Consider the following 20,946-nt stretch of genomic DNA (forward strand, 5'->3'; position numbering starts at 1 on the left):
CTCCAATCATCTCAAGAGATGATATGATGTGAAAATATGATAAATAGTGTGTATGGAATGGATAAACAAGAATCTTTGTACTTCAACTATTTGAACTACCGTAGTGTTAAAAGTTGAATTTAAAAAATCTGGTGTGGCGCACTCATAAAACTTTCCTTGCCGTTATGAAAATTGATCACCTGATGCTAGTGTTCACGCGCATCTCAAGTCTACTATTCAAAGATATGAGCCAGCTGGTGATAGGACAATATCGCTGGATACACACGAGATCTGCTATCTCTTCACAGTGAATGATTTAATACAATCAACCGTTGCCAACAGTTTGCAATTGAATAATCACATTTTATCAAATTTCAAGCTTATTTTCAATTTTAGGTGAAAATGTTACTGGACATTGATTGTAGAGATTTTCATGCTCAATCTTTTCCACTCGAAATTTTCCGTTTAAATTATATCTGAGACCTGATAATTGGCTAAAATTAAACTTGGCATAGATGGGCGGAGCTACTGAAATTTTTACAGATATGGTACTTGTGGCAGTTGATATAGCTTATCAATGACTATTTTAGGTATGAATTTGATCAAAATCGTTGGAGCCATTTTCGAGAAAATCGCAAAAAAACATGTTTTTGGCAACATTTTCGCCGCCATCTTGAATTGCATTTGATTGAAATTGTTCGTGTTGTGAGGACCTGTTCGTACTGTGAGGACCTTAAGTTCCAAATTTCAAGTCATTCCGTTTATTGCGAGATGAGATATCGTGTACATAGACGCACACATACACACCATTACCCAAAAACCATTTTTTTGGACTCAGAGGACCTTGAAACGTATAGAAATTGGGGTACCTTAATTTATTTCGGAAAGCAATACTTTCCTCACCTATGGTAATAGGGCAAGGAAAGCAAAAATACACACAAAAATACTCTGATATATGCATGACCCTTATCACAGAAGCCACGTGGATTGAAAAATATGCAATCTGATGGAACTACCTTCGAAATACTCGTCCTAGGATGGAAGAAACAGAGAGAGAACAAAAATCTTGGAGTAGAAGATGGAAGACCCGATCAACTAGTTGTTAGCAGTAACTCGCTTATACCTCTCTTCGTCCATACAAGTTTCATAAGTGAAACAGAAAAATCAGGCAGTAGACACAAACCTGCATACTAAGAACCAAATAGAAGCCCACGCCACAGATGAGGCCTCCAAGCCCACTATAGAGAGATTCATTCTAAACTGTCAGCATTCCTTACTAGGTAAAACCAATACTTCCCATTCAACCAATCCTGACAGTTTAAAGTGAATATAAGCGCCTTGCAGCAGCTCCCACATTAACTTCAAGTTAGACTCAACTCATCTTGTCAACCTACAACACTTGTTATCATGTCCTTGCAACCATATTACTGCCCTAATCTCTATCACAGCTTACCCAAGTGAAGCAGATACTTTCAAAGGACACTAGTTCTAATTCAACAGTAATTAAGTTACTTGGTATCACAAAGGGCCGTATTAAGTAACTTTGAATAATCACTTTTTTAGGGCTACTGATTAATAAAACACAGTAAACATAATTATAAAGTACGGTACCCTTTATTTTATTTGATCATTTATTTTATTTGATCCTTTATTTTATTATAACAAAAATGGAACTGGATTCAACTCTTCAAAACACTGTTTATTTACACTTGAAAATAGCTATTGAAGAGTTGAGACTAGTTGCGGTATAATAAAATAAAGGGTACTTGTTAATAATTTTTGTTAAGGCCCAAAGAGTAATTTGTAATAAATTGTGAAATTACAAGAGTCGTTTCAATTTTATTGACACAAACAGCTATTATCTAATTACATGAATGCCTTAAATAAAAATTTGGAGTAGGGTCAGACAATCTTTTCTCCAGACCTTTGTGAACTATTCCTTTGAACTTCTATTTTTATTGCTTGAAAATGGAAATTTTGAGAGTTATGAATGATCTGAATAGAACGTAATTAATCCTTTGAACTTTGAATAGATTGCCTTCTAATGAATGGTCATTATCATCTTGTTACAGGTGAAAAAGTCAAATTTGAAGCAGCGTCAGCAACAAACTTATCCAAGAATATGAAGAGAGCTAGAGCTACTCCATCTTATAACGGCATCTATTGACAGAATTTGAAAGCAACAGACGAAGCTCATTCAACGTTGCTGGCTTGTGATTGGCCGAAGGCGTGTCAAGTTGGAGGTGGAACTTACTGTCTCGACCAATCATATTGCGAGAAGAGATTCTAGGTGTTACAATATAATCCTTCTCTGATTCGCTGGATTTCATTCCACTACCTACTTAGAATGGAGGTATTCTTTGTCTGAATTTAGTGAGTTCTCCTACTAGAATGATATAGTTTCAGCCTGTTTTTAATTCAAAGGCCGTATTAACTTAGTAAGGTAACTGTTTTGAAGGTGAAGTATGACCAAGTAAGAACTAATGTCTTAAATATTTACTTATGATCAATGTTCATGAATAATTTTTCAAGAACACACCAACTAAACTATCAGTGAGAATTCAATTAAATTACAAGTAAAAGTATTCCGGAAGAATATTAATAGTATTGAAGAACAGTATTTGATTACGATAAGATTTTCTCCATTTATATGATCAATAATATGGACATATTCACACTGATTTCAATATATTCAACATTTCTAGAAGGATGAAAGCTTTCATTGCTGTACCAATACTAGAATAAAAGAAGAATAAATATGTTTTATCTTTCATTGTTATTATAGCACCTAGTTAGAGACCAATACGCTATTCTATTTTGGCTTAAATTTAAAAGAATATTGTTTGTGAAGTTATTTCAGTTTGTGTTTGTGTTTGTTTCAGTTATTTTAGTTTGTGAAGTAAACACATTGGTTGGTTCAACTATCTTTGAATAGACATCTAATCAAACAATAATAAAACATCAAATAATATAACATTTTTAGAAGGATGAAATCTTTGATTAGGGAGCCGATGACAAAATAATACTCCAAGATAAGACACCTTTCAATATCCAGAGGCAAATGAAAGAACCTTTTGAAAACTTTTTCATCTGAAACAAAGCTATCCTGAAAACCATTCGCATTAATGAAAACAATATCGGCAAAGATAAGAGAATGGAAATCAACTCTCAAAATTATTCTTTTGGAAGCCAAAAGCTATTTTTCCGAGAAAAAAGTGAAGACAAACTCAAGGGAGGAGGTTACAAGGACAAGCAGTCTAGAGAATCGGTGGTGCTAGACGATTCTAACAGCAATTTCACTGCGGAAGACGAGAAATGCCAAGAAGATCGCGGCTGTGAAATTGAAATTTCAGGTCGGAGTTATTCGTCTGTGTCTTAATCAAAAGTGAAGTGGCAACCCTTCTTCACAATCTACCTACACAGTCTCTTCAACATTACTGTCTCTTCCTTGATAGTTCCACCCTCTTCTTCATCAACCCTTCTCTGTCCTTCTCCAACATTCGTAATCACCTCGCATTCACCATCAGTATCACTCCCCCCCCCCACTACTGGTTTCATCTCATTTCACTATAATTCCATATCCGCTTTCAAATTTCCATTAGAGAAGGCGCCTAATGTTGGCTGTGAAAAGGTATTGGGAGAAACGAAGAACGTATTTTATGGCTCATAACGAAAGAAGTAATTTATGAGAGCTGTTCATGACGCATGAAAGTTATGGAAGTAGCTGGAGCTACTTTAAACTTGTTGTAATTTCTCGTCTCTGCTGAATAAACGTGTAAATTTCTAAACGAAGGCCAATAAAACGGCTGATTCAAGTGAGTGAGCAGAAAAAATGAGATTGCTGAACAGGTAGATGTTCCATTTATGTCATCCATAAATCTGCTCTTGATTTATGATGTTTACAACTATATTACAAACCAGTATCCGGAAAGGAATTTCTTCATTAGTGTTGATGATATCGCTTGAAAAGGTGTTTGAACGAACAAACTACGTTGAAGATGTCCATCACAATCGCAAGATCATAATCTATCCACCATTGAATATATTGCAATAATATATTAGCTATTATTAGCAGGGAATATATCAAACGTAGCTAAACCCCAACTGATACACTTTATCTATAATTATCAAAAAAATGAATATTAGTCTTCTTCTTCTTGCCTTCATGGATTAGGCTTTTGCCTGTTCCGACTCAAAAAATTTAAATGTTTTGGAGGAATATATTATATCTAAAATTTATAGCTTAAACAAGTATAAAATGTTATTAATTTTGAATTTCTTCATCAGCTTTTCCTATATTCTTATTTGATTTCCTCTATTGCCATCTTTTCCGAGGTCTACCAATGTCTCTTTTTCCTATCGGATGGTAATTTAAAATTTTTAAAGGAATTCTTTCCGTTGGCATTCTTATAATATGTTCCCTCCACTCGTTTCGATGACATACAACTTTTTCATTCATGTTGAAGGCACCCAATTCTCTTCTTATTTCTTCATTTCTTATGTGGTCTCGTCTGTCACAGCCCTTCGTTCTGCGTATGAATATTAGTATGATGGATAAGTAATTATGGCATTACGAGTAATTACATTTCAAGATAGCATTAGGATAACTGTTTTATTTACTACTGTATAAATATCGGGGCACCGAGCTTCGCTCGTTATTTTCATTTATTGATAAACAGAGCACAATTCTTTAAAATGATCATGTTTATATTTTACAGCTGGCTATACGTCAGCTCATGGATTTCGGGGATGAGATATTTTGATTTTCCACAGACTGAGTGCGTCTCACTCACTTTTCCATTATCCAAAGTCTCAGCTGTTTTTCCAAGGATGAATTATCCGTTTCATGTCTTTCAGCAAGTTTTCCCAGGGATGAGACCTAGTGCAATCGAATTTTTATATCATAAACCTAATATGTTCAAAATTTCGTGAAAATCGTTAAAGCCGTTTTCGAGATCCGTTGGACATATGAATAACCATGAATAAATATAAATAACCAAATAGAAAAATGTATACAGAAATTACTCGCTCAATATAATAGGATCATAGTATTTCAACAGAATGTCTAATACAGTAATAAACTCCAACTACTGTATTATTAAGTCGACAGTACTGGTATGAAGCTTATTCAACTCCGTTCTACAATTTATTGTATAAGTAATGTTGATGAAGATCGTGTTAAAATAAATAATTTGTAGGTGATGACGTTCCTTCATCATTTAACTAGCGTAAAGTACATTCACACCATTTTTCCGAAGTATTCTCATTATAATCACATGAAACAAGGTCTTTGAACATTGCAGTCATTGTACGAGTTCATGAACGTGTAATCCTCTTAATTCCAGACTCAATTGCGAACTTCACGAGTTGTCATATCAGAATGGCGAAATGGAAATATTGGGATCATCCATATTTATGATCATGCATGGGAATTATCATAAATAGCAGCCTGAAGTGTTCAATTTTCAGTTGTTGTGCGCTGAACAGAGCAGAGCAGAGCGTGAGAGTATCGGCAGATTGCATTTGCATGACAAACTCGGATTTTTGGGACTTATCGTGTGAAAATTGAGTTACGAACTTGCGGCACCGAAGAATAGCTTTTCACTACAAACTGTCACCATTGGTTGAATGGGTAGCATTGATGTTAACTTATGAGGGAAGTTGACAGTTTAGAGTGAATCACAATACAGCTCCAATATGTGTGTGTTGATGGATTATTGCTGGAAAATGCGGCAAATTTATTGCGTGAATATTCGCAGCACAGTTCGGAATTTCATTTTTCCTCTGTTCAGTTTTTTAATTTCGCTGGCGTTTATTATACATATCATCGTTCACCTGAACAACCACTGAAAAGAGGAATTTGTTTGCACATTTCAAAAAATAAGTATTTAAGCGCCTACTTTTAGATTGACATTGTCAAATAGTTTCCATATCACATACACTATAAAAAGAGAAGAGTGGACTCTATGTATCATTATAAATGTATATTGAAAAGGATGCAACAAATTATCTATAAGAATATTCATGACATGGAAAAGCTTTAAAAATCACAATACACTTAAATGAATAGGAATATTGACACGATTTCTCATTCAACAAAATGAATAGGAATAAGTACACTATGTACTTATGTACAACGAAACAAATGTCATCAAAGTAATAGAACAACAAAATGAATTAATGATTGGATGAAATCGACTCGATATTGTCAAAAATTACTAATTCATTATAACAATTAGATATACTTACGGTTGTTACACCATAATCAATCTCTTGTGCCTAAGAAGATAATTTTGTATAAAATTTAGAATTTAGAAATAGGCCGGCACATCTAGAAAATACCTGAGTCTATACCTAATTCATGCAGGTGAACGGGCTAGAGTCAAGAAAACTTCAATTAATCTTGCCATGCCTGATTTAATAGGTTTATACTATAGAATAACACTACAATTTGAAATAATAGAAACATACAAACAGTTTCAATAAACATTGGCAGCTAAAATCGAACAACAGAAACAACAATATCATGTTACTTTGTTGACATTCTTCATCTGATTCGGGGGCGCATTACTATCCCCGTTTAGATAGCAATACGTCACAAAACCAAACAAGATCAGTCATAAAATAACCAATCAATTTCAACATGAAATTACTCAAGAAAGAAAAAAACCCGTTGAACCCAAATTTCGTCGATAGTAACCCATATAACCCATTTCATAATAATTTTGAATCCCCACTTTTTATTGACATTCTCGAATGAACCTTTGTTTCACTACACTGCACTTTCGTTGGTTTGTACGTTGCTTTATCGTCGGGGTTACAGTACCTTGTTTTTGGCGGTGAGCTTTTACCGGTTGAATTTGGCTTGACGGCGACGTCCTCTTACGTCCCTAGACCTGTCGTCTGAACGGGTGGCTTGAAGCGGTTTTACATAAAGTTGCGGAACCAAAGGGGTGGTAGTACAAGAAGTTGGTTTGGGGACACACATGAACCGCTTAGCGGTTATTTGAAGAAACAATTATTCGTACATGATGAAGAAACACAATTAAACCTTTCAGGACATGGAACTACTAGAAAATTTAAACTTTAATAAAAATAAAACTAGCTCCTACATTAACTACTGAAATAAACTTATAAACCTGCCCAAAAAGGGCGAAACATAATGACTACATCTTTACTCTCGTAGTGCTCCTAGCAAAGTGTCCTCCGAAACGTAATCTGGTCTGTCGGCTGGGGAATCGCCCCACTACTGTATTTAGAAACAGGTCTCCTATTGGGCGAAGAGAATCAATTTGACCAATCGTCGAGTGCCTTCTACAGCCTTTGGACCAAATAGTAACTGCAAAATCGGTAGTTTGTTATAATTTCAATGCTTGCTGTTTTCCAACTTATCGCATTTTATGTCGCGACAAGAAGGCTAAGTTTTAGAGATAATTCCATAATCTACATTCCTCGACGACTCGGAGCCACAATTTTTAAATATCTATCATGGGAAACTCGAAGTCATGGCCGTTCATAATAGAGAGAGAAAATAATTTATTTCGCTAACTCACTTACAATAATGGCTCTAGTCTATTGCGTATTAAATTTACTATTATAACTTGGGAAAAGGCCTGAATTAAAGACAGTGCCCGGCACACTCCCCTTCCTTCCGGTGTGAAACACGCAAAAAGAAATCTAATCAGGATATGTTACCATAGAGGCATTCTGTATGATTTGGAGAGTCGAATTTCTGGATTGATAGTAGGATCCAATTTGAAGCGGGCCCTCTTTAAAAGAAATCTCTTTAATCATTCCGAAATTCAGCAAAATGTATAACTAATTGAGATTTGTGGCAAGAGTCTTTAACACTGTGGCAAGAGTCAGGACAAAACAATATGGGCGTGTCCACCTTTTAAGTAGGTACTAATGATGGACCGAGTATAATAATCTTTGAATACTTCAATCACTTTATTGAGTCCCTGGTTATTTTCTTGGCAAACTCTAACAAGGGAAAACGTTTAAAAGACATCATAGTTTTAATTGGTTCTATGTTACTCTGCTGTTGTAAAATATGAAGTACGTTTTATCATAATAGTAAAGGATGAAACTTTTTCACTCTGCTGAATGTATTGAAATCTAACTATCATTACTATAGAGTTGAGAGTGCAATATATTTTTAACAATATAAAGCAATTCAATAGGCGATACTATTCTACATCGACTACGATTCAAAGATAATAATGGTTGAAACTGCAATGCTAGCGAGCCATCGGAGAGCAATGACACACGCTTGATGTACATTCCGTAGCTATGAAAATTTCTATCCATTATTGTATTCCAGCAGGAAATCTCTATCACTGAACGCTAGTCAAAACAAAACTATGATATCGGGTGCCAGGCTTTATTTATCGTAAACTCAAAGTACGTGACATTTTCTCTAAACACTGGAAATATACTTTTCATCGCATGATTTAATAATATGAAAATTCAACTCGATCAACTAGCTTGGGACTGCTAATGCTTGACTTCTGATCATCAACATTATGAAATTTACCAACACATTGATAGACTACTATTACACTATTACTGATTTACAAGTGCACTGACATTTCCAACCTTACTGGAGCCTCACATAATTATTTCTCAACAATAAACTTCATATCCAACTAGTTTCAATTACTCTACTAGATCTCAAAATATCTCAACTTATTCACATGGAAAACTCTCTCACTCTTCCTTCTCCGTTTTCCTTTGAACTAGACTTTACTGGCCAAAGTAAGATCTCTACTATACTGTTAATTACTTTAATTTAATTTTCCCAACAAAAATTCTATTTCCTTTTTGACACGAATTTTCCTACATATTTCTACTTTCATATCCCCGATTAACTTTTTAATCAACCTTTCAACTCTCAACTACAGAATAATTCAAACTCATGCTTAACTCAAGAGATTTTCCCTTTTCATTTCAAATTCAACTAGAAGAATTCCACTGTTAATTTTATTCTAATTTAACCCGTTCAGTACTGTTCCAATATTTATTTCTACTTTCACTGATAACCATTTTAACATTACCTAGGTACTCGAAAAAGTTTCTCTGTTATTTTATTTGTATACCTTAACTAATCACTTTAAATATTCATTGTCTAAAACCTTCAATTTTCGTTACCATACCAAATTTCTAAGCAACTTTAAACTCAATAATACCCCTTTTTTTTACTATTATTACTTGTGTTTTTGCGGCTGACTTTCCTACCAAACATTAACGAACCTTTTGACTGGGTTTCCCTAAACTGCATTACGCTGATTGTTTTCCTTACAATCACTACGAAGACTCACTAAATATTCTAGATTTCGGTTTACGTTATTCTACTGACGAGCCCCATAACTCTCGAATGAACCAGACCGTTTACTAGATACAAAAAAAAAAAAATCTTAGCTCACACCATCTTCGGTGCCTTTCGCTAAAATTATACAATTCCACCGTACAAATTTGCAAGGTTAGTCACAGCTAGATTCCTTGATTTGTTACATGGACAACTTTCGGGCAGTGCTCCGTTCTCTCTGGACACGGACCTACACTCGCGCCGATTACCGTACCTAAATTCAACAACACACACAGGCAGGACATCCCCTTGTCCTCCTCTAAATCTTGAGTCTCAACTAAACAAAAAAAAAAAAAATTCCCCACAGCCTACAGGAAACGTCATCAACACAACGGATCTTTACACTATCACTACGCATGCCTACCGCAAAAATCACACCTAAAAAAAAATATCTCCAATAATAAAACTGATTCACCTTTTCGAGAATAAACATTACTGATAAAGGGACTTAACAACCTTATCTGAATCAACTTATTTTCATACAAATTCCCAAGGATTTGATTATCGTTTCAACTTTAATCTACAATACCCAATTATTTAGTTTAAACATCTCAAGGCCAAAACTACTCATCAACTTTTCAAAACTACATATCAACAATAACTAATAAAACAGTTTCCTATTTATTCTCTGATTACCTTCGATGTACCTAAACTTATCAAAAAAAATTCCTATTTTCCTCAAACATTCTCCCATAATAATTTCCGAATTTTCCTAATTTACTTGGGTTGACCTTTAAAATCTCAATATTCCCTTTCACTACTACTATAATGATATTCAACTACCAGACGTGAGACCAGAATACGTACGTTGACATTACAATAATTTCTATCATCATTCACGGAATTACAGAATGCAAAAAATTTATTCAGCTCTTAGAATCAGTTGTTTTTCACCTATGCTAGTTTCTTCTACTAATTTTTATTCTACCGTTAAACATTCAATTTCTCAAAAATCAATTTCAATATTAAGTTTTAGAATACTTTCAACTTGAGCTTCAATGATACCTAACTTTATCTTTAAGCACTTCAAAAGATTTTCATTTTAATGGATTTACTGAACTTAATAACTTCCCTATTTCATCTACAATTATTTAAACATCAGAAAAATTGGAGTAGCAACTATAAATTATTCATTCAACTTCAAACCCAAAATATTGACAGTGAACACGTTCACAGAATGAATTATTAAGTATAGACTCAGAAAAATTGATCTAGTATTATTAGAGTAAGTTATGAAAAATTTAATTTTTTTGAAAATTTGAATTCCAGAGATTTAAATATCTCTAGACAGCAGAGTCGGCGCAGTTGTGTGCCAAAGAAGATAATTTTGTATAAAATTTAGAATTTAGAAATAGGCCGGCACATCTAGAAAATACCTGAGTCTATACCTAATTCATGCAGGTGAACGGGCTAGAGTCAAGAAAACTTCAATTAATCTTGCCATGCCTGATTTAATAGGTTTATACTATAGAATAACACTACAATTTGAAATAATAGAAACATACAAACAGTTTCAATAAACATTGGCAGCTAAAATCGAACAACAGAAACAACAATATCATGTTACTTTGTTGACATTCTTCATCTGATTCGGGGGCGCATTACTATCCCCGTTTAGATAGCAATACGTCACAAAACCAAACAAGATCAGTCATAAAATAACCAATCAATTTCAACATGAAATTACTCAAGAAAGAAAAAAACCCGTTGAACCCAAATTTCGTCGATAGTAACCCATATAACCCATTTCATAATAATTTTGAATCCCCACTTTTTATTGACATTCTCGAATGAACCTTTGTTTCACTACACTGCACTTTCGTTGGTTTGTACGTTGCTTTATCGTCGGGGTTACAGTACCTTGTTTTTGGCGGTGAGCTTTTACCGGTTGAATTTGGCTTGACGGCGACGTCCTCTTACGTCCCTAGACCTGTCGTCTGAACGGGTGGCTTGAAGCGGTTTTACATAAAGTTGCGGAACCAAAGGGGTGGTAGTACAAGAAGTTGGTTTGGGGACACACATGAACCGCTTAGCGGTTATTTGAAGAAACAATTATTCGTACATGATGAAGAAACACAATTAAACCTTTCAGGACATGGAACTACTAGAAAATTTAAACTTTAATAAAAATAAAACTAGCTCCTACATTAACTACTGAAATAAACTTATAAACCTGCCCAAAAAGGGCGAAACATAATGACTACATCTTTACTCTCGTAGTGCTCCTAGCAAAGTGTCCTCCGAAACGTAATCTGGTCTGTCGGCTGGGGAATCGCCCCACTACTGTATTTAGAAACAGGTCTCCTATTGGGCGAAGAGAATCAATTTGACCAATCGTCGAGTGCCTTCTACAGCCTTTGGACCAAATAGTAACTGCAAAATCGGTAGTTTGTTATAATTTCAATGCTTGCTGTTTTCCAACTTATCGCATTTTATGTCGCGACAAGAAGGCTAAGTTTTAGAGATAATTCCATAATCTACATTCCTCGACGACTCGGAGCCACAATTTTTAAATATCTATCATGGGAAACTCGAAGTCATGGCCGTTCATAATAGAGAGAGAAAATAATTTATTTCGCTAACTCACTTACAATAATGGCTCTAGTCTATTGCGTATTAAATTTACTATTATAACTTGGGAAAAGGCCTGAATTAAAGACAGTGCCCGGCACACTCTATTAAACTGGAAGCTCAAAAATTGTGTAGCCAACTAATCTAGTATAGGTGAAGCCCTACGATTGGCCAGAAGCTGTTAATCAATGAAGGTTGAGCTCTACTGTCATTGGCCCAGACTAGACAGACACACCCAAGAAAATGGATATTTACCAGAACTCAGAGACAAATGGGACATTACTCAACTCCAACCAATGTATTATTTGAAATATACAGACAATATTTCAATCAAGTATTCTGTCAAATGATTAGCTTCAAATGAAGCAACTTAGTTCCACAATTTATCTTATATAAATTCTATGATAGTGTATATAATGAATTTAAATTTCATTCTGCAAGGAAAGTACTTTTGTGATACAGAACTAACATAGCAGCTTGGAGCTTATCAGGCAGTTTTATTCATGGAAAGTTGGAACAAATTGAATACAATGAATTATTCAAAATGATCACATGATATTTCAATTCAATATCTTGTCACAGAGTATTATTATATACTATAAACCCATTTCTATTCTAGTGTCTAGAAATGTCAATTTGATTTGAAAGAAAACTAAAGTACATCTTCTACAATGTACACAACATAATGTAGCAACATAAAGGAATATACACACAATATTTCAATCAAGTATTCTGTCAAATGATTAGCTTCAAATGAAGCAACTCAGTTTCATGATTTCGGTTACATTCTATGTTTGTTTGTATGATGAATTTCAATTTGATTCTGAAAAGGAATACTTTTGAAATACAGTACTTTCGTAAAAGCCTGGGCTTAACACAGTTTTTTATGGAAGTTGGAAAAGATTGAATACAATGAATTATTCAAAATGATCATATGATATTTCAATCCAGTATTTTGTCACATGAGTATTATTATATACTATAAACCCATTTCCATTCTAGTGTCATAGAAATGTCAATTTGATTTGAAAGAAAACTAAAGTACATCTTCTACAATGTACACAACATAATGTAGCAACATAAAGAAATATACACACAATATTTCAATCAAGTATTCTGTCAAATGATTAGCTTCAAATGAAGCAACTCAGTTTCATGATTTCGGTTACATTCTATGTTTGTTTGTATGATGAATTTCAATTTGATTCTGAAAAGGAATACTTTTGAAATACAGTACTTTCGTAAAAGCCTGGGCTTAACACAGTTTTTTATGGAAGTTGGAAAAGATTGAATACAATGAATTATTCAAAATGATCATATGATATTTCAATCCAGTATTTTGTCACATGAGTATTATTATATACTATAAACCCATTTCCATTCTAGTGTCAGAGAAATGTCAATTTGATTTGGAAGAAAACTCCAGTACATCTTCTACAATGTACACAACATAATGTAGCAACATAAAGGAATATACACACAATATTTCAATCAAGTATTCTGTCAAATGGATCAACTCAGTTTCATGATTTCCGTTACATTCTATGTTTGTGTGTATGATGAATTTCAATTTGATTCTGAAAAGGAGTGCTTTTGGAATACAGCACTTTCGTAAAAGCCCGAGCTTATCACACAGTTTATTTTCATGGAAAGTTGGAACAAATTAAATACAATGAATTATTCAAAATTATTTCAATCCATTATCATGTCACACGAGGATCATAGTATTTTATAAGCCCATTTTCATATTCTATTCTAGTGTCGTATAAATGTCAGTTTGATTTAGAGGAAGATTCACGGTCTCACGGTCTTCTATACTCTGTACAAAATAACTTTTGACTTTAGGCATACAGCGGCAGGGATACAACGGCGGCGATGTTGCCGTTTCGAACAGGCCAGCGTTCTCTCATTTCTAGTGAGTATTCAAGCGCTCATATTGAACTTACGAAGTGTTCTCACTGAGATCACTGACTCTAATCGACAAATTGACAACTGCACTTCCACCTATGACTCTATCCATCACTGTAATTGGCTGATCTCCCTCCATTTCTTTGCGCCGCATAAAGTCAGAATCTATTTTATACAGAGTATAGAATGCACACATAACATAGCAGCCTGGAACTCGTCAGGCAATTTATTTTTGAGGCAATTTGGAACACATTGAACACGCACCGCGCTGCACAGCACAACAAACCAGCCGTGTCAGCACCAGTGCAGTGCAGCGAGTGGAGATGAGCAGAATGGTCCGGAATGCAGTTGTTCAGGCAGTGGCGGTGCGAAGCGGAGGCATTCCAGTCATTGATGACTGTGGACCGACCGACCGACCGGACCCGCACATTCCTCACAAAACAGTTGCTACGATGCGATTCATCCTAAGCTGTCAGCACTACTTCAATGGGATGCTTTGGTAATGTTTATGAGGGATACTGACAGCACGAAATAAGCCTCACTAAAGTGAGATTCACATAGAACTGGCAGCATTAATTGCATGAGAAACATTGGTGTTATTTACGAAGAATGCTGACAGGTCAGAGTTAGTCCACTAAAGTAAGATTCACTTGAAACTGTCAGCATTAGTTGCATGGATATCTTTGGTGTTGTTTACGAGGACTTCTGACAGGAAAAACTGGAATTCAGACTAGCTGAGCCGGCAAGGATTCACTTCAAACTGCCAGTATTGTTTGCATGAGTGGGTTTCATGTTGTTTACGAGGACTTCTGTCAGTTTTAAGTGCTTTCACACCAGCTGAGCAGCCATGGGTTCACTTTGGACTGTCAGCATAGGTGGCACAGGAAACATTGGTGTGGTTTACAAAGAATGCTGACAGGTCAGAGTTAGTCCACTAAAGTAATATTCACTTTAAACTGTCAGCATTAATTACACGGGTAGCTTCAGTGTTGTTTACGAGGACTTGTGACAGTTTAAAGTGCATTTCACACCAGATGAGCTGCCATGGGTTCACTATTTACTGTCAGTATTAGTTGCATACGAAACATTGGCGTGGTTTACAAGGAATGTGCTGACATTTGGAAGTGATTCTCACCAGAGTTGAATTCACTTAGAAATGTCAGCATTGGTAGCATAGGAAGCGTTGCTGTTGTTTACAAGGAATGTGATGTCAGTTTGAAGTGATAGCTGACTGACAGCCGCACATTCCTCACAAAACAGTTGCTACGATGCGATTCATCCTAAGCTGTCAGCACTACTTCAATGGGATGCTTTGGTATTGTTTATGAGGGATACTGACAGCACGAAATAAGCCTCACTAAAGTGAGATTCACATAGAACTGGCAGCATTAATTGCATGAGAAACATTGGTGTTATTTACGAAGAATGCTGACAGGTCAGAGTTAGTCCACTAAAGTAAGATTCACTTGAAACTGTCAGCATTAGTTGCATGGATATCTTTGGTGTTGTTTACGAGGACTTCTGACAGGAAAAACTGGAATTCAGACTAGCTGAGCCGGCAAGGATTCACTTCAAACTGCCAGTATTGGTTGCATGAGTGGGTTTGATGTTGTTTACGAGGACTTCTGTCAGTTTTAAGTGCTTTCACACCAGCTGAGCAGCCATGGGTTCACTTTGGACTGTCAGCATAGGTGGCACAGGAAACATTGGTGTGGTTTACAAAGAATGCTGACAGGTCAGAGTTAGTCCACTAAAGTAATATTCACTTTGAACTGTCAGCATTAATTACACGGGTAGCTTCAGTGTTGTTTACGAGGACTTGTGACAGTTTAAAGTGCATTTCACACCAGATGAGCTGCCATGGGTTCACTATGTACTGTCAGTATTAGTTGCATACGAAACATTGGCGTGGTTTACAAGGAATGTGCTGACATTTGGAAGTGATTCTCACCAGAGTTGAATTCACTTAGAAATGTCAGCATTGGTAGCATAGGAAGCGTTGCTGTTGTTTACAAGGAATGTGATGTCAGTTTGAAGTGATAGCTGACTGACAGCCGCAGATTCCGAAACGCCCGTCTAATTATGTGATGTCATCTGGCTACACCAAGATGCAAGACTAATGGTTCACAGTAGACTGGATGCATAATAGATTTGCTGGAGAACGGGAGAATCGATTCTCGGCAGGCTTGCTGCTTTATTTATTCGTGTCAGAGACAATATTCGAATAGCAGTGTCCACACTGAACAAATGTTCAACATACAAGTTCCGCAAACATGTTTGTTAAGGGGCTCAGGGACAAACAAACATTTTAGAAAGTTTGGACAATCATTGTTTGTCAAACAAAAAATTACTGTTTTTTCAAACATTTTCAGTGTTCTCCCAACTTATAAATATTTTGTTTGGTGACGCGTCCACACTGGCCACGGGCAAACATTGTCTGTCAAACATGATAAAATTTGCCCAAACTGTTTCAACAAACATGTTTGTTGAACATTTATTCAGTGTGGACACGGCTTAAGGAATTGAAGAACAGGAGAGAAAACTTCGCATTCAGCTAAGGAAAAGTCTTTCAAGTCCACCTGGGTTCATATAAATTATTATTAATAATTTCAGAACAGCGTTATGAGAAATCAAGTCCAATTGAATTCCAAAATAGGGAAAAACTAGCAATGAGTAATAATTTGAGAAAAAAGTGAGTAAAAATTTCTCAAGTTGAAAAATTAAGGAACACAGGCCTGCTATGGGAGAGAGAAAATAATTTCAGAGAAACAAAAGAGTGTCCAATGTGTTTCTTTTTGGAATAATTTCTTTTGTACACAAAAATCTCACTGATGAATAACTATGAGAAGGGAGAAAGACAGCGTTATCTTTTTCGAGAGGATTATAATTGATGAATAAACAAACTTTCCATTTTCTTTTACTTCACTCAGCACTTTGTTTGCAGCCACTTTATACCATGGACCCAACAGAAAATTCTTATCTCTCTTGAAGGCTCGCTCTGAAGCCTTATCATTAAAAGTTTATTCATTCCTCATAATACTTTCAGTCCTCACTTTACAAAGAGCCATACTCCAGCGCGTGAAAAACTGCCTCTCAGAAACTGAGCATGTGAGTTCAGACGTAAATTCACAACTTTTCATTAGAAGAAACACTTTTCCTTTCCTAGTTATTCATTCTACATGGATGGGAACGTATAGAGACATTTTACAAATTCAGATTTTCTCAAATATATGTTTCTGACTCTTTTCAATGATGAGGTGCGTATATACTTATGCGCAACGAGAATGCGCATTTCACATAGCTTATTATATCTTTATCTTACAGTTTCATCATACGCTGAAGAAAAGTGAAATGCGTGTGTTCGTGGCGCATACGTCTGTACGCACCTATAGAATCAAAATTAGTAACGTGCCCGAGTGAAACAAAAGTAAAAAGCTTCATGTGCTAAGGGACTAAACGTAGCAAAACCTTCAATATTGTGAGACATCTTTGAGATGAAATGAATGAATCAATAGAGAGTAGAGGCTAATGCTTGGTGACTTATTTATCAAAATCAAATCATTTATTTGCCATACAATAAATACATATTCAAAACAAATAAAAGAAAATACATAATTTTATAATCAAAAGTATAAAATAATAAAATAAAAAGTAAGCATAAATAATACCAAAATCATATTTGGATACTAATCATGTGTAATTTGGCATCACCAACAAAATGAATTAAGTCTTGCCCGCTGGTGATATACAATATCTTGAAATATCGTGAAAGCAAAATATTCAGGTGATTAGATAGAATATAACATGATATGATCTCTAGGTTTTGCTAAATTCATGGAGATTACATAGTTGAGAAAGTATTGCATCACCTACTAGTATATAAATTACTTTCAACTTTCACACAATACACGACTTCTAAACTTTACTAAACACTAACTCGGAAAAAAGATAGTGAACACCAGCACTTTCTTTGAAGAGCTCACTAAACTCTCCTACAAATTGATAAAACTCCAGCCAACTACCATGTAAAACGATGATTTTACAGACGCTATTTTAAACGTTGCAAGGAAAGAATAACAAGATCGTGTTCGTAAAGCAGCAATAATTTCATTTCAACAGGAGTCACTTTGTTCAACCGTCGTGAAGTGGCTCATCTTACAGGAGAAACCACTCCATTTTACAGCCCTATTGTTGCCCTTATTATAAGATGCAAATGAGGTAAGTTGGCGCTCACCTCTCCAGACTACACAATGTGCTACCGGGAAAAAACGAACAGCATTCAGGCTCACCGCACCGCAAGCATCGTTTGCACCGCAACTCCACCAAACTATTCACAAACTAGCCAAACAGATTAAATTTGAATTAACCGCCAAAACACTCTCAACAACTACCAAACCTCTTTTCAACAATCTCCTTGTGATTCTAGTTCTGAATGAGGTCTGTGATTTCTTACATGATGAAATGAGATGTAATTACTGTTGAAATACCATATTAACTGATAAATATTTCAATAAAAAGTTCCACAATAGAATAAGAATAGGCCACATTCTCAACAACTACCAAACCTCTTTTCAACAATCTCCTTGTGATTCCAGTTCTAAATGAGATCTGTGATTTCTCAGTTGATAAAATGAGAAGTAATTACCGTTAAAATATCATATCAACTGATGAAATTTCAATAAAACGTTACATCATTGAATAAGTATAGAGAAAGCATATTTTCTCTATGGTTCCAACGATTTGGGTATGTTCAGCATTTGAATAGTTATGGGTATTCGCACTCGATATAGATTATGGATTATTTTTATATTATTGATTATTTTAATATTTATTAGTTTTCTAAGGACTCCAAAATTGGCTGAAGAAGGTCCCTCACCTCAAATCTCCCATCTCTCATAATCTAGCTTATTTTAACTAAAAAGGACACAAAATAAGCTTCGGTTGACGTGTGAGGTTCTTTGAACCTTTGCATCTTTGAATCCGTCCCTTCAAAAACATAAACTAAAAAGGATTTTTACTTTCCCTCTTTCATCTCTGTGTTATAGGAAAACAGTCTACAAGACTTCCTCTCTTGACGAAATTACATAATCACGTGCATATGCTGTTCCCTACAGCGCCGCGGTTTGTCAACTACAATGAGAAAATTCAGGAATGATTGGATAATTCTGAATAATACTGGAATTTCGTCATTTATTTATTTGATAAAGTAAATAATACAGTAGTCTGAAAAGAAAAAAACAGGCTATTGCCAAAAACTTCTTCAATGAAAGCTTTTTAGAATTTTAAAAGCTTAAACTCGACCCCTGACCTTTCCACATCTTAACCTCAACCATTATCACCCCACCTAAGGCAGAATTTTCTTAGGAGAGATAGAGAAATAGAGTACCTACATTTTCTACCCAATGCAAGAATAAATTAAATCTGTTGAAAACATTTGGATTATTGACTGTAATAATATTCCTTTTGCTTTATTCCGTTGATCTTACTTTTCCTCAGGCTTACTTTTACTTTTACTCAGATCTTACTTTTTCTGTCATGAAGTTATAATGAAAATAAACGACATTGGATTTTAATAGTACCTAGCAAAGGTGATTCTTGACGGAAGAATACCATAAAAGCCAAAAAGCACGTTTTAACCCTCATTGAAAAGTTTAGCTCGACTTGAATAAACTTGGTGTTGAATCCACAAATTCGTTTAATCAGCCTGAAGAGCGAACGTAAAAGCAGAAAAACGAATTAGAATTCTCATGGAATTAGTTGGAAGAGCTTCTGAAAACTGCATTCAACTCGACAGAGTCTCGTCATTGCCCCACATCTCATCCTAAAATTCAGCCATCAGTGAGAGAGTAAAGTAAGACTGAGGTACTATAACACAAATTGACCCAAATTTGTGTTAAGGACGTAAAATACATTTTATTCGTTTTCCAGCAATAAACTTCTTCTTCAAAGATGATCACAAAGTTCAAGTGTTCATGAATCCACTCATTCTAGCGTTCAATATTTTCTTCGGATTTAGCGTTCAATATTTTCAACTATTTCTTCGTATATATAATATTACCAAAGAAAACTATCAGTTTAAGATTATTGGAAAGTCTACAGAGTTCCATTCTCAATGGTAATATTGGATAATTTTTTTGAAAAATTGACATTATAGAAGCAATCAATGATTTTCATCCAGGGAGTAAAAATTCACATCATTGAAATCAATTTGAATATTGACTGGTGTTCGAACATTAGCTCTTAGGATTAGAAATGATCTTTGTGACTAACGTGTTCTAGAGGTTTTGTTTAATGTATGCGCAACAAAATTTCTGTATTTTTCTGTCAACTTAGGAAACTTCTAAAGGATAACTAAAAAGAAATGAGAGTTCGAAAAATGACTGTCAAATCATGAGAAATTGATGAGAAGCTATTAAATAAACCAATAATGAAGACTTGATACTCATATTTATTTTGTTTAAAACAAAAATAATTGAAGATATTGCTCTTTGATGGCATCTCACACTCACACATAGGAATTTCTCGAGAGTCTCTTTCTCAGTAAATTTGGAGATTATATTTAGAATATATATTATTGTACTAGTATATTATAAGTACATAATTGTACTAATTTCACAAAAGCTATGTTTTCTTGTTTGTTTGTAGTTTTGTTTACTTTCTTTACTGAAAAATAAAATTTATTATTATTATTATTGAAGGGAGAGGTCCACAATATACTGTATTTCCAGCTCTGTGAAACTTCATCAGAAGAGTGAAGAGTTCCTAGTGAGGCCGACTGGAGATGTTTGTAATCGAGAAAGGTAGCAAATTGATATCAACCGTCAGTGAATGAGTGGAGTGCAAGGTCGATACTTCCCTCTCAATCGGACACAGCCAAGTCGATACTTCCCTCTCACTCGCACTCAGCCATCAACCAGCGGAATGATGTTGCGAAGTTTTTGCAGACTTCAATTTAGGGGATAAATTGGCAACAAAGACGAACGAACGTGCGAACCGATTTCAAATAGCGATAACGGTCGATTGAGGGGTGGGGGTGCCAAATGGATCTGTCGTCTGGTCGATTAAGCGAGAATAGCCCCTGTCCTGTAATTTATGGCGCGGTGCAGAGAGCAGAGTGCAGC

General features: G+C 35.2%; 1 protein-coding gene across 14 annotated transcripts in view; it reads right to left on the reverse strand.

Moving 5' to 3' along the window:
• LOC111052973 (MAP7 domain-containing protein 1) overlaps positions 1-20,946 on the reverse strand; it is a 331,750-nt gene that overhangs the window by 165,332 nt on the left and 145,472 nt on the right. The window lies entirely within an intron of this gene.

Source organism: Nilaparvata lugens, chromosome 7 (assembly GCF_014356525.2).
Source record: "Nilaparvata lugens isolate BPH chromosome 7, ASM1435652v1, whole genome shotgun sequence".
Classification (NCBI taxonomy): Eukaryota; Metazoa; Arthropoda; class Insecta; order Hemiptera; family Delphacidae; genus Nilaparvata; species Nilaparvata lugens.